Below are 16,160 nucleotides of genomic sequence, written 5' to 3'. Positions count from 1 at the left end.
GTGAACAGCAAAGCTTATCTCTACTTTTAAGGGACAACAGCCAGAGATACAAGACATAGAAATGTCCCTGCCTCCCTTCCAGAGTCACCATTCTGTTTACATCTGCTGAGCACCCGCTTTAGGCCACGCATGTTGCCAAGTGCCTCACGTTTGTTGCCTGATTTGATTCCTTCCTTCCCCATGACCGTTTGAAGTCAGTATGATTTCTTTTTGAGGAGGCCATCAACTGCCAATGAACTTTTTTAAGTTTATTTACTTTGAGATAACACGAGTGAGTGAGTCAGGGATGGGCAGAGAGCAAGGGAGAGAGAATCCCAAGAAGGCTCCACACTGTCAGGACCTGCCCAGCGTGGGGCTTGAACTCATGAATCGTGAGATCATGACCTGAGCCGAAAGCAAGAGTCAGACCCTACACTAACTGAGCCGCCCAGGCGGGCGCCCCTGTCAATGAATTTCTATCACTGGCCCAAGGTCACACAGCTGACATGACAGAGCAGAATCCGACCCCTGGCCCCCATTCTAGAATATCGACAGGACCCCCTTTGACAGCGGGCTCGGGACCAAACGGAAACTGCGTGATGTAGCCACTACAGGCCCCTGCTGCTGGGATCCCTTGAAAGCAAATCAAGAGAAGTCTGAAGGAGAGCTTCATTCAACCATCCAGTGCAAGCTGTACTGCTCTTTTATTTCCTGAACTCTGTCAAAACTCTAGCTTTTCAGGTCAATCTAGAGTCACTTCCCAGTACAGAACTCCCACCTCATGATTTTTATTCTTTCTGTGGGAGAAAAGTAACCGGATGCTTCCCTGACGTTAGCTGGGAGAAAGGTGGCCATCGTAAACACTCAGACTTGCCTGGGGGCCCGCAGGACTATTTGAGGGCCAGGTCTCGCATATGTGGCGTAGAGCAAATCAGAATAAGGAAGGAGTCTGCCTGCGTGGTTTGAGAATCATATTTAATACCATAATCACATACTTTAACAGATTAAAAAGCGGTGTTTAAGGAAATAAACCACACAATCTCTTTGGCAGGTGTGCTAAACAAGAAGGTCGAGAGGTTCACTCTGGTGCGGACAGGCTGCTGGGTGATGGGCAGGAAGACTGCTACCCAGGAGGTGAGCTGGGTCTAGAAGGTGGGTCTCCAGGATCGCAGCCCAGGGCGGGCCCCACAGCACTATGAAGAGTACATACCCTGGGGTACGACTCCTCCTGAAATCCCGACCCCACCTACTTTTTGATAGCCCGAGCTCCATGTAAATTCCCATTGGCATCAACTGTAGGAGAGGCAAGGGGCCCAAAGGAGCCCCCTAAAAGCAGGTTGGACAGGGTAGAGGTGGGGTTCGCAGGTGTTGCTGATACAGCCCAGGCCCTGGCCCGTCTTCTTCATAGAAACTCTCTCTGTGAACCTCTTTGGAATGGGGAATGGGGGACAGGTGCTCAGCTATGATTCTGAGAAGCTACATGAGTGCTGTCTGCCAACTTCCTTTGCCTTCCTTCGAGGATCACTGCAGGGGGAGGCTGTGCACTGTCTTTAGAAGGCATCCAGGAGATGTTGCTGCTCTTGGGGCCAAGCTCCAGGAGCTGAAGGAGCAAACGAACCGTTCATTCCTATACCTTATGTCCAGTCTCAGACACAACCTTGTCTAGTTCGATTAGGAGGTATGGATGACAAGTGACCAGGAGCTAACACACATCAGCTTGGAAGTTCATGACCAGTTATAGCCTGGATTCCTCCCAGTTCCAACTGTCATCATCCCACTAACCCTTGTTGGCCCCTACTTGGCCCTGTGGCTCCAAGACAGACCCAAAACAGCCAGATGAACCAGCGGCAGCAGGGGACAGTCCCTTAACAGAGAGGATCTGCTCATCATGCACACTCAGCTCCTTGAGCCTTAAAAGCTTCCCCCACCCAACTTTGCAGAGACTTGGGGCTTCTCCCAGATGCAGACACCTGAAAGGTTTTCCGTATCCAGGAAATGACCAGGAACATGAGAAGAGACACAGATGTCAAACTGCCAGGTGATAACAAGGGGGAAACCTTTTCTATTGAATCCAGGTGCATGGGGTTAAAACCGGTGCAATTTTTTTTTCATCAGAGAATTCCTCTGATATTCAGGGGAAAGAGAAACAAATTCATTGCCTCGCCCAACACGGGCACATTACACGGCTGGGCTCTGGAGAAGCCACCTGTCTCTGCAGGCTTAGTGTCAGCTAACTGCCCTCGTGTATTCTCAAGCACATCTGCTGGGCTGGTTCTTGTGCGCTTGGGGCTGGCTTTTCCCTGTGACCACCTGTGAAGGAGGCCCTAAGGACAGAAGGCCGACTTGCTGTGCCCTCAGAGACTCCAAGAAAAACAGAAACCACAGCCCCTGCTGCCTGAACCCCTGTGGGCTGCACAGAAACCAGCCTAAAGCTCCCCAGCCTCACTCACACTTGCAACAATTCTGCCCCAGGGTCTCGGGTACCAGGCAAGAATGCTGACACAGGGTCCGCCAGCAATAATCCCTAGACGCCATCGCAGCACGACCCAAAGCCACAGTGGCTGCAGGAATAGGCAAAGGAAGATCAACCGGGACCCAAAGAGGGATGTCATGTCGTCCAAGAACCTGAAGGCACCAGAGGACTTTCTCTGCTTTCTGCACAAGCCCCCTGGAGCCTGGGCAGCAGAGGCTGCTGGCCTTTCCTTCCTCTCCAGGCCCCAGCTCACTGTGTGCTCCATGCTGGTGAGAAGGGAGGGTAAAGGAAAGGAGGGTATGCTGGGTCAAAGTGTCACCTCAAAGTCCATGTCTACTTGGAACCTCCAAATGCCACCTTATTTAGAAATGGGAAATGCAGAAAGAAGGAAGGAAAGAAGGAAATAGATTCTGAGAGCATATAATTATGCCAGAGACCACATTTGATATTTTCACATATATCATCTCATATAATCCAAAAAATAACTCTGAGGGGTAGATATTATTATTCTCATAGACCAATGAGAAAACGACAACTGAGTAAGTAATTGCCCTCAGCCATTAAACTAGAAAGAAGCAGAACTGTATTCTTTCTTCGTCCTGACCCTCTTCCCGTCTGGGCCAGGGGAGTGAGCAAATTAATATAATAAACCATCCCTTGCTGAGACATCTGCACCAGGAATCAGCCTGAAAGTCCACGTGCATTGTAAGTGGGACCATTCACAAGCGTTCCCCCATTATGACCCCGCCAATGGCATTTTAATATCTGGATAGATGGGAAGACCTCCCGTGGCAGAGCAGACGGGGAAGAAGGGCCCTCAGCTCCCCCCACAAAGTACACCGTGTCTATTTCTAGAAAAATGCAAGTGTGGTTGGCATAAGAGGATTTTCAATGCCGTTCCTCCTGTGAACCCAGGGCTAATTGTGACGATCCATTTCAAAGTTATTACCTCTGTCAAAGCCATCATCAAGGCCAAACATGAAAGTGGTGTATAGATGATAAAACTCAAGAGTGACACTCATGATGTTCGTCGGCAAGAAGCTATTCAAATGGAAAGGATGGATTACTGGATTAGGGTGGGGCCTGATCTAATCCTTATAAAAAGAGGGAACGTGGACACAGAGACACGGGCACAGGGAGAAAACGGCCACATGAGGATGGAAGCAGAAAGTGGAGTGGTGCTGTCCCAAGGAGCGCCTGGGGCCCCCAGAACCTGGAAAAAGAACGATCCTTCCCTAGAGCCTTCAGAGGAAGCCTGGCCTCCCTGATGCCTTGATTTCAGGCTTCCAGTCCCCTGAACTATGAAAGAATACATTTCGGTTGTTAAAAACTATCCAGTTTGTAGGTACAGTCGATCCTCATTATTTGCAGATTCTGTATTTGCAAAATTTACCCACTCACTAAAATGTATCTGTAACCCCAAAATCTCTAGCACGGAGCCTTAGCCGTCGCTCCTGAGCAGGTGCAGAGTGGCAAAACAATGGAGTCCCCCAACACACATGTTTCTAGCTAACATCAAATGAGGCCGTGTGCTCTGTATTCTTGTTTCATTTCTCATAAATAAGCGGCCTTTCTGCAATTCATTTAGCGCTATGGTTTTACATTTGTGCACTTTTTGTTGGCGATTGTGCTGTTCAAAATGCCCCAAGAACAGTGCTGAAGTGCTGTCTGGTGTTCCTAAGAAGGTTGTGATGTACCTTACAGACAAAATACGTGTGTTAGATAAGATCCATTCAGGTACGAGTTATAGCGGTACTGGCCATGAGTCCAATGTTAATTATATATATATATATGTATATATATATATATATATATATATACACACACACACACACACAATATATAACTGTATATAAGCATTATATTATATATAATATATTAACAACAATATACATATTATATATAATATATATAAATATATTAAGATCTTTAAACAGAAATGCATAAAACAAGGTGATTGACTTATTGGTTGATGAAAATATTGTGGCCAAAGGCTTTCAGGAATCTAACCTGTGTTTCTTCTCGGAACAATGGCTCAGTATTGCTAATTCAGTGTTCGCAGGGACTTGGCAGAGCAGAACCACTGTGGCTGATGAGAATCGATTGTACTTTGTTACAGCAGCCCTAAGATACCAAAACAAAGCCCTCTTCAGACTTACCAAGAACCTTGCAGGCCTCTTGGATGAGCTTAATGGTGATGATGTCATCATACACCGTGTAGGTCATGAAGGCATCTTGCACTTCTGCGGAAGTTCTGAAAGATAAACCATGAAGCAATGAAAACCCAGCAACTGGAGCTTTGCCTCAAGGATATACTCAGTAACTCGCGAGATATAATATAGCAAGAACACTCTTGATCATGAGGAACAGGAGGCAGTGGAGTATTTAGGGGTCCTCTCCTCTAAGATGTCTTCTCCGGACACCAGCTTCGGGCAAGAGCCCCCTCCTCAAGTATCTACGGTAGGCTAGGTGTTTCCCTAATTTATATCAAAATTATTAGTCTTCTCCTCTAGACTGTGCCCCTTGAGCATGGGTATTATGACTTATTTTTATCTTTGAACCCCCAGCAAGAGGTACAGTGGTTGGCACAAGTCAAGAACCTAATATGTGTTAGTGAACACGGAACTCTGTGGTCGCAGAGCCTCATTCTCTAAAGCAAGTAAGACAGCTGCTTGAGAATCTCGCTGCTTTGCAACATGGTAGCTTTGTTTTAGGAGCTGCCGATGGACTTTAGTCTTAAAACAGTTAGCCAAACCTGGTAAAAAAAAAAAAGGGGGGGGGGGCTTAACCTGGGAGTTAGGCTCTTGGCTTGCTTCTTGTGTGAACCATTAAACTGCATGTAGCAATTCAGTCAATTCAGGAGGCTGGGCTTGGGAATGCTTCCCTGAGAAAGGGAGATTTACTGAGACCAGCATTCTGGACAGAGTGAATAGGCTCCAAGGCAGCAGAGAGAATGAAGAACCAAGAAGAATACAAAACATTTGAGTTTATCCCAGAACACGTCGCAGAATCTTGGAAGAAGCGTGAAATTTCCTAGCAGTCCAATTCTCCCATTCTATATTACCTCTGACTGCTAGCCTTCTAGTTTCTTCTTAAAGGCTCTCAGTGCCAAGAATCTCCCTCTTCTGCAAGGCAGCACCTTAGATTTACAGACTGCTCTCTTGGACAGAAAGTCTCTTCTTACGTTGAACCAAAACCTACTTCTAGACCTTGGTAATGGGCATCTGCTTTTGGCCATGGAGCTGACAGATTATTTCTGATCATCCCCCTTACTGTTGAGGAAATGGGAGCTCAGAGAGGTTGTCTTGCCAGCATCCCCCAGCTGACGTGTGAGCGATCTGGGTTCTGAGCTCTGAAGCCCACACAGTCCTGGCACCTCGCCATTGTAGTTCCACTCACCGGTCTTGGATCTGCACCCTGGGGACACGCAGATGGTGTTGGTCCCACCTCCAGATACCAGCCCTCTAATACTTGAAGATCTTTATTCATCCCTAAAGCTTTCCCCGCCCCCCACCCCGGGCTAGACACTCCTTTATCTTCCTGGACTTCCTCTTTCTCACTATTAAATGGGAGAATAATACCTGTCCCACATTTCTGGCAGGAGTAGTGATGAGGATAAAAGAGGGTAGCCGGAGTGAAAGGAGAGAATAAATACCACACGGATGCAAGGAGGAGCTGCAGTAATAAAACAAGGGCACGGAGAGGGCATATGCTGTGTCAGGGGTGACCCAGCCAGGAGTCGGGAAACCCTGGTTCCAAATCTATCCCCGATACAAACAAGCTCTGAGTGAAAATGACTTTCTCTCTTGGCACCTCGGTATCCTTACTGGTAAAGTAAAGGAGGTGGTTGGTAAGATCAGCGTTCCTTAACATTTAAAAAAAAAATTTTTTTAAAGATTTTTTAATGTTTATTTATTTTGAGAGAGAGAGAAAGAGAGTGGGGGAGAGGCAGAGAAAGAGGGAGATAGAGGATATGAAGTGGTCTCTGTGCTGACAGCAGAGAGCCCGATGCGGGACTCGAACTCACCAACTGTGAGATCACGACCTGAGCGGAAGGTGGATGCTTAATCGACTGAGCCACCCAGGCGCCCCAAACCTTTTGTTTCAGTCCATGTTCCCCTCCTAACCCCACACACACTTGCTAGAGCTTCTCAAACAGCCCTGTAGGGGCACTTGACCATCATGAACTAGAAGCTCTCTGGGTTTCTCTCCACTTGTAAGATTCCTATTTTGGCCCGTGTCTGTACAGTGTGTTCTAAGCATCATCAAAGGCAACCGTTCAGAAAAGCTGAATGTGACGCCCAGGGCAGACAAAGGATGCCCTTAACCACCGCTACTCTCTTCAGCGGGGGGCTCTCTGCCGTGTTGTCATCACCCTCCATCTACTTGCCCAGGGCCTGCGGGCCTTTGTGAAACCTTGGACCCTGCTTCTATGCCTGTTTCATAGAAACACCATGAGCGACGTCCAAATTTAAACCTGATGTGTTATCATCATTTATTCAGAAGGCCCCCAAAGGCATTATGTCATCTCCAAGACCCTTGGAAATGTAACAGACTCCGCCGCACCTCCCAGGCTTCTGGTGGGACCACCCACCCATCCCTGTCTGGATCTGGCAGCTTCTCCTTTCCTATAGGCTGAACTTGTAATGCTTTAGTGTCAAATATTGATTTGGTCTGTATATATGTTGCACATCTCTGGGATGCCAGACATGCCCAGACTGTTAGGATTACACAGGAATTGCCAGCCTTGCTTATTGATCTCCATAATCTTGTATATGACACCTCCCACAGGGTCAGTGTCTGCTCGCATATATAGTCATTCAAAGTGCTATAGTGAAACAGTACATTCGCAAAGAATAAAAGTAAATAAATAAACCAATTGGTAACCTTCCCACAAGGTGGCAAAACCTCCGCTAAGAAGGGAAGGAGAGAGAAATGGCCCTCAGAAGACATTTTTAAAAGACTGGGGGCTGGAAAAAGCAGTGTGGGAAATGAAGTAAGTTGACGTTTCAAACTCACACAAAGAGGAGCACGTTTCACGTGACGTGAAAAATGCCAACCACAGAGGTGGCCACACGTACACATATTCAGGAGATCTGGCGAATCAGTCTTTAACTGGAGTAGTTGGCCATTAAATGTACGTGCCTCTGGGGGCGCCTGGCTGGCTCAGTCAGTTAAGCGTTCCAACTTCGCTCGGGTCATGATCTCATGGTCCGTGAGTTTGAGCCCTGTGTTGGGCTCTGCGCTGACAGCTCGGAGACTGGAGCCTGTTTCCAGTTCTGTGTCTCCCTCTCTTTCTGCCCCTCCCCCACCCATGCTCTGTCTCTGTCTCTCTGTCTCTCAAAACTAAATGTTAAAAATCAATAAATGTACATCCCTCTTTAGTTAGTTTTAACTAGTGATACCCAGAGTAACTGGGCAGGAAACCAGGGCCAGGCTGTCTACTCCAGAATAACTTGGGGATCTAAATAAACATACAGATTCCTGGGCCCTAGAGGCGGTGCCTGGAAATCCATATTTATTTAACCACTCATCTCAGATATCTCTCCAAGGCTTGGAAACCACTGCTCAGAAACACTTTCTAGGATTCAATCTGGCAAGGCCACATATTACAAATTATAGATCTTACATTGTTCAGCATTACACAACTGATGTAATGGTTTCTAAGAGTCCAGAGCGAGCCATAAAGCCCACAGGAAAAATAAATAGCACGTTGTAACAAGTTTCAGGCCAAGAAAATGGGATCAGTTCTAAGCCATGGGAAATCACTCCCTCAAGAGCTCCTTTCTGGTAGGTAGAGAATCCATGTAACAAACTTGTGTAAGCATGTGACTCAAGGTGTAGTTGGGGAAGAAGAGGCCCTGAGAGTTGCACGGCCTGTCCTAGTGTCGTGACCACCTGGTATTTAGAAGAAGCCCCAGCTTGTCATTCCAGCCAAGCTGGAATGTCACAAAAGCTTTTGTGACCGAAGTCCAGACCTGCTGGGTTGACACACATAGCTCTCCAGAACCTAGACCCTGCACCCCATCCCTTACCTCCAGCCACCTCCCGTACTCATTCCTCAAGATGCTTGAAGTTCCTGTGACTCGCCATGCCAGATCCTTCCCGTGGATTCTCCCCCGACCGGAGGAGCCTCACTCTCACTTATCTGGCCAACGTTTGTTCCTCCTTCCCAACTCAGCCTCAGAATCACCAGCTCTGGTCAGTAGGAGCTGAAGTCCGATTCTAGCACCTCTCCTCTGAGCTCCTGAATCTCCCCCACTTACCTATCTTAACACTGGCTGCACCGTAACCTTTGATTTACCTGTCCACGGGCTTCCTAGACTACAGGCTCCAAAGAGCAGGAAAATGGCATTTGATTTCCTATCTTTAATATACCTGGCACACAATAAGAGCCTGGTAGGTCGTCATAAGAGGTGTGCAAAGTGTGTGTGAGAGACCTAACTTGATAGAGGCTTACGTATCCACTGTGTGAGTCGGGAGACCTGGAAATGAATCCTGGCCCTACCACAGTCGAGCTGGGTGACTTGAAACAAATCTCCCTGTGCCTCCATCTCTCCATGTTTACCCTGAGCGTATTGGGTCAGGTCAACGTTTCCAAGGAGAATTTGATGTGCAACTCTCCTCTGCCCTCCCCTCCCATCTCCCCAGCTACCATACAATGTGATTCACTGAGAATGACTCTGGCACCTAAACCAGCAGTTCTCAAAGTGTGTTCCATGGAAGCGTGGGGGGGGGGGGGTGCCTAAGAAGCTTCTCAGGGTCCATGAGGTCAGAACGATTTTCATAATAAAATTAAGACATCGTTTGCACTTTTGGCTGGCTAAAATGTGATCTACCCGTTCCAAAGCATTGGTAGGTAGATCTGTTAGTGCCCTACGTAGCGTGAATCAAGGCAGTGGCTCTAAGCTGCACTGAGTAGTTATCATATTCTTCACTGCCACACACTCGTGGTAAAGAAAAACAAAACGGGTTCCACTTCAAACTGTCCTTAAAGATGCAATAAAACTGGGCGCCTGGGTGGCTCATTTGATCATACATCCAACTTTGGTTCAGGTCATGATCTCACGGTCTGTGGGTTTGAGCCCGGTGTGGGGCTCTGTGCTGACAGCTCAGAGCCTGGACCCTGCTTCGGATTCTGTCTCCCTCTCTCTCTGTCCCTCCCCCACTTGTGCTCGCTCTCTCTCTCTCTATGTGTCTCAAAAATAACGTTTCTTTTAAAAGATGCAACAAAATGGTCAATTTTCTTAAATCTTGGCCCTGAGTACACATCTTTTGAACATCCTGCATGACAAAGTGGGAAGTGCACATCAACAGAAAGCACCTCTCCTGTGTATGGAAAGAGGATGGTCAGCTCGAGGAAAAACACTTTTATGATGGTCTTTGTGAGCCGAAGTAGCTACCGTCTTCATGGAACATCATTTCTACTGGGAAGAACCCCCGACAGACGGACCACGGTTACTCAGAATTGGATACTTGGCAGACATTTTCTTAAAAAACAGAACAAAGTTAACTTGTCACTTCAAGAAAAATAACTGACAGAATGTGTTGCCAGTGATAAAACTCAAGCTCTCAAGTGAGAATTGGAATTTTGGGGAACTTGCGTCTGCTACCGTGAGCTCATTAGCTTCCCATGATGAGAGTGTGGTGATATTAACAAGTGTGATTTTGACATTGTATAATGCATTAGGGCAATAGTCACAAGATCTGCATAACTCTGTCAGCTCATATTTTCCAAATGACTAATGATGATAGGACAAAATGATGGTAAAAGACATTTCAATGTACACCACAGGCCAAAGGAGTCGCACTCAACATTGTAACTCATCCTTGAGAAACTACCCCTGGCAGAGCTTTTGTGAAGTTTAAAAGAACATCCACCGGTATCTGAAAAGAGCATTAAAGTACTTCCTCCTCCTATATTTTCTTCATACATTTCACCAAAAACACAGATCGCAACAGATAAAGCGGAGAAAATAGAATCCAGCTAGGAAGGCAAACATTGAAGACATTTGCAAACAATGTAAAGCGATGTCTCCCTTCTAATTATTTTATTTGGCTAATAGTTATTTTTCATAAAAATATTTATGCTCACATGTAATAGGTTTATTATTGCTATTTTTAAATCAATAAATAACCACTTATTAAAACTTCTCAGGTTTAATTCCCAATATAGTAAAGGCCAATAGATAAAAGTTCTTAGCGTCTTCAATAGTTTTTAAGGTTAAAAAGTCTTCCTAAGGCCAAATTGTTTGAGAACTTCCAATTTAAACCCAGAGTGAATCGGGTTTGCTTTGGGAGCAGAGGAAGCTGAGGCTTCTGGGGAAGAAACAGCCCTGCCCAGCCTCCCTTGTTTGGAACCACCCCAGCCTGGGAGGGTGGTGGAAGGACCACCCCGTATGCCCTGATGATGGTTCTAGGCCCTTCTGGAAGGGACTGCAGACCAGCCAGCCCCCAGAGCCAGCTCCTCCTGATGGACTCAAAAGCATCCAGACCTTAATGTGACCCCTAAAATAGGCATCTGAAAGAGAGGCTTCAGCTCCCTGATTGGGGACCACCTGCTACGTAGGGGAGCTGCCCTAAAACAACAGTGGGAAGGTGGGGAAAGAGAGGTGAGACACGTAGAAGTAGACAAAGGGCTGGCATTCTTCTAGAACTTGCCATCGGGAAAGAAGCACATGTGGTAAGCAACTGCCTAGAAAGTTACAGGTGGACAGAAAGGAATTTGTCTAAGCTATCAATAAAAATAAAACACGATAAAAACAATTTTCAGCCAACCGTGTTAGGGATACATTCATTCTGTTCTCTTGATGGAAAATGATCTCATTAAATCATTGTCATATGAACAGGTAAGCCAAAAGCAGCCAAAGATGTGGGGAAAAATAGAAAGGTGGGTCAGGTGTTAATAAATATGTGTTACCTTTTGGACCATTGATATTAATGTTATCTGTCAACTTTAAAATTTTTATTCTCATTCTAAATAAATACTCACTTTTGAGGCCAAATTTTTATTTGTAATTTTTAAAATTTATTTATTTTTTAATTTAAATCCAAGTTAGTTAACATATATTGCAACAATGATTTCAGGAGTAGATTCCTTAGTGCCCTTTACCCATTTAGCTCATCCCCCCTCCCACAGCCCCTCCAGTAACCCTCTATATTTGTTCTCTATATTTAAGAGTCTCTTATGTTTTGTCCCCCTCCCTGTTTTTATATTCTTTTTGCTTCCCTTCCCTTCATCTGCTTTGTACTGTAAATTCCTCATATGAGTGAAGTCATATGATATTTGTCTTTCTCTGACTAATTTCTCTTAGCGTAATACCCTCTAGTTCCATCCATGTAGTTGCAAATGGCCAGATATCATTCTTTTTGATTTCCAAGTAATACTCCATTGTGTGTGTATGTATGTGTGTGTGTGTGTGTGCATATATATATATATATCACACACACACCACATCTTCTTATCCATTCATCAGTCAATGGACATTTGGGCTCTTTCCATAGTTTGGCTATTGTTGATAGAGCTGCTATAAATATTGGGGTTCATGCATCCCTTCGAAACAGCACACTGTATCCCTTAGATAGATACCTAGTAGTGCAATTGCTGGGTCGTAGGGTAGTTCTATTTTTAATTTTTTGAGGAACCTCCATACTGTTTTCCAGAGTGGCTGCACCAGCTTGCATTGCCACCAGCAGTGCAAAAGACATCCTCTTTCTCCGCATCCTCGCCAACATCTGTTGTTGCCTGAGTTGTAACTGTTAGCCATTCTGACAGGTGGAAGGTGGTATCTCATTGTGGTTTTGATTTGTATTTCCCTGATGATGAGTGATGTTGAGCATTTTTTCATGTGCCGGTTGGCCATCTGGATGTCTTCTTTGGAAAAGTGTCTATTCATGTCTTTTGTCCATTTCTTCACTGGATTATGTGTTTTTTGGGTGTTGAGTTTGTGAAGTTCTTTATAGATTTTGGATACTAGCCCTTCATCTGATATGTCATTTGCAAGTATCTTCTCCCACTCCGTTGGCTGCCTTTTAGTTTTGCTGATTGTTTCCTTCGCTGTGCAGAAGTTTTTTATCTTGATGAGGTCCCAATAGTTCATTTTTGCTTTTATTTCCCTTGCTTCCAGAGACACACCGAGTAAGAAGTTGCTGAGGTCAAAGAGGTTTTTGCCCGTTTTCTCCTCCAGGATTTTGATGGCTTCCTGTCTTACATTGAGGTCTTTCATCCATTTTGAGTTTATTTTTGTGTATGGTGTAAGAAAGTGGTCCAGGTTCATTCTTCTGCATGTCGCTGTCCAGTTTTCCCAACACGACGTGCTGAAGAGACTGTCTTTATTCCATGCATATTCTTTCCTGCTTTGTCAAAGATTGGTTGGCCATACGTTTGTGGGTCCATTTCTGGGTTCTCTATTCTGTTCCATTGATCTGAGTGTCTGTTTTTGTGCCAGTCTCGCACCTTCTTGATGCTTAAAACTTTGTAATACAGCTTGAAATCTGGAATTGTGATGCCTCCAGCTTTGGTTTTCTTTTTCAGGATTGCTTTGGCTATTCGGGGTCTTCCCTGGTTCCATACAAGTTTTAGAGTTGTTTGTTCTAGCTCTGTGAAGAATGCTGGTGTTATTTTGATAGGGATTGCATTGAATATGTAGATTGCTTTGGGTAGTAGCTACATTTTAACAATATTTGTTCTTCTATCCAGGAGCATGGAATGTTTTTCGATTTTTTTTGTGTCTTCAATTTATTTCATAAGCTTTCTATAGTTTTCAGTGTATAGGTTTTTCACCTCTTTAGTTAGGTTTATTCCTAGATATTTTATAGTTTTTAGTATAATAGTAAATGGGATCGATTCCTTGATTTCTCTTTCCGCTGCTTCATTATTGGTGTATAGAAATGTAACTGATCTCTGTACATTGATTTTATATCCTGTGACCTTGTTGAATTCATGGATCAGTTCTAGCAGATTTTTTGTGAAGTCTTCTGGATTTTCCTCATAGATTATCATGTCATCTGTGAAGAGTGAAAATTTGACTTCCTCCTTGCCAATTTTGATGTCTTTTCTTTCTTTATGTTGTCTGATTGCTGAGGCTAAGACTTCCAACACTATGTTGAATAACAGTGGTGAGAGTAGACATACTTGTTGTGTTCCTGACCTTGGGGGAAAGCTCTCAGTTTTTCCCCATTGAGGATGATATTAACTGTGAGTCTTTTGTATATGGCGTTTATGATCTTGAGCTATGATCCTTCTATCCTTACTTTCTTGAAGGCTTTTATCAAGAAAGGATGCTGTATTTTGTCAAATGGCTTTTCTACACCTATTGAGAGGATGTGTTGTGAGTTCTTAACTAGAGGCTCATGGATGGGCTTGAGAGGGTCTGAGAACATTTGAAATCATCTTTGAAAAAGTACACATGTGTATACATGTATTTTCTGGGAAAAGGATACATGGTATTCATCAGAATCCCTAAGAGCTCTGTGACCTAAAATGTTCAAGGACCCCTGCCTCTACATTTTTGGGATCTTGTTCTTACTAAATAAGAAAAGCACCTGACATTATAACATCTTAAAAAACACCCTTTCAGGGGCGTCTGGGTGGCTCAGTTGGTTGAGTGTCTGACTGTTGATTTTGGGTCAGGTCATGATGTCACAGTTCATGAGTTCGAGCCTCACATCGGGCTCTATGCTGACGGCATGGAGACTGCTTGGGATTTCTCTCTCCCTCCCTATGCCCCCTCCCCCTCTCTTAAAATAAACATTAAACAAACAAACAAACAAATGCTTTCGAATGCATGGAAAAACTATTTGAGCCAGAAACAATCAGGAGGGCTGCTATTCATCCCCCTTCTGCTAAACCACCTCCATCCCATGGACTCACTAAGCCTCACTCACTCCCTCCATATTCTCTGCTTTTCCCATAAATAAGGTCTGGTTAAAAAGTAAGTAAAAGCAGACAGTTTCTATGTTTTGACTTAAATCGAGAAATGTTGGCTATATCCCACTCTCACTCCATTCCTGGCCATGAGTGTGTTTCCTGGTTTATCTGGCTGCCTAAAATCATGTCATCAGAACCACAAGGGCCTTGAGAAATCAATTTGGTTAGTATGTCTAAGTGGGTGGACTCACTCCCCAAAAGATATCAGAATATTCAAGTGCTTAGAACATTTTAAAAATATTTAATATCATCATATTATTACATATATAAAAAGAAATTAATTTTCTAATAAAGGCCATCAAAAGTAAAGCTTGAAAATATTTTTGTTTAGTGGGACTATATGGAAGATAAATTTAGCAGGGGTAGAAACAGATATTATAAGGCCTGAAGTTTATGTAATTTGGAGATCCTCCTTTAAAAAAGAATATAAAATAAAAAGAATATAAAATTACAAATAAAGCAATCCCTATCAAAATAACACCAGCATTCTTCACAGAGCTAGAACAAACAACTCTAAAACTTGTATGGAACCAGGGAAGACCCCGAATAGCCAAAGCAATCCTGAAAAAGAAAACCAAAGCTGGAGGCATCACAATTCCAGATTTCAAGCTGTATTACAAAGTTTTAAGCATCAAGAAGGTGCGAGACTGGCACAAAAACAGACACTCAGATCAATGGAACAGAATAGAGAACCCAGAAATGGACCCACAAACGTATGGCCAACCAATCTTTGACAAAGCAGGAAAGAATATGCATGGAATAAAGACAGTCTCTTCAGCACGTCGTGTTGGGAAAACTGGACAGCGACATGCAGAAGAATGAACCTGGACCACTTTCTTACACCATACACAAAAATAAACTCAAAATGGATGAAAGACCTCAATGTAAGACAGGAAGCCATCAAAATCCTGGAGGAGAAAACGGGCAAAAACCTCTTTGACCTCAGCAACTTCTTACTCGGTGTGTCTCTGGAAGCAAGGGAAATAAAAGCAAAAATGAACTATTGGGACCTCATCAAGATAAAAAACTTCTGCACAGCGAAGGAAACAATCAGCAAAACTAAAAGGCAGCCAACGGAGTGGGAGAAGATACTTGCAAATGACATATCAGATGAAGGGCTAGTATCCAAAATCTATAAAGAACTTCACAAACTCAACACCCAAAAAACACATAATCCAGTGAAGAAATGGACAAAAGACATGAATAGACACTTTTCCAAAGAAGACATCCAGATGGCCAACCGGCACATGAAAAAATGCTCAACATCACTCATCATCAGGGAAATACAAATCAAAACCACAATGAGATACCACCTTCCACCTGTCAGAATGGCTAACAGTTACAACTCAGGCAACAACAGATGTTGGCGAGGATGCGGAGAAAGAGGATGTCTTTTGCACTGCTGGTGGCAATGCAAGCTGGTGCAGCCACTCTGGAAAACAGTATGGAGGTTCCTCAAAAAATTAAAAATAGAACTACCCTACGACCCAGCAATTGCACTACTAGGTATCTATCTAAGGGATACAGTGTGCTGTTTCGAAGGGATGCATGAACCCCAATATTTATAGCAGCTCTATCAACAATAGCCAAACTATGGAAAGAGCCCAAATGTCCATCGATGGATGAATGGGTAAAGAAGATGTAGGGTATATATACAATGGAGTATTTTTGGCAATCCAAAAGAATGATATCTGGCCATTTGCAACTACGTGGATGGAACTAGGGTGTATTATGCTAAGCAAAATTAGAGAAAGACAAATATCATATGACTTCACTCAT

Source organism: Prionailurus bengalensis, chromosome A1 (genome assembly GCF_016509475.1).
Source record: "Prionailurus bengalensis isolate Pbe53 chromosome A1, Fcat_Pben_1.1_paternal_pri, whole genome shotgun sequence".
Lineage (NCBI taxonomy): Eukaryota > Metazoa > Chordata > Mammalia > Carnivora > Felidae > Prionailurus > Prionailurus bengalensis.
This window is presented reverse-complemented; position numbering follows the sequence as displayed.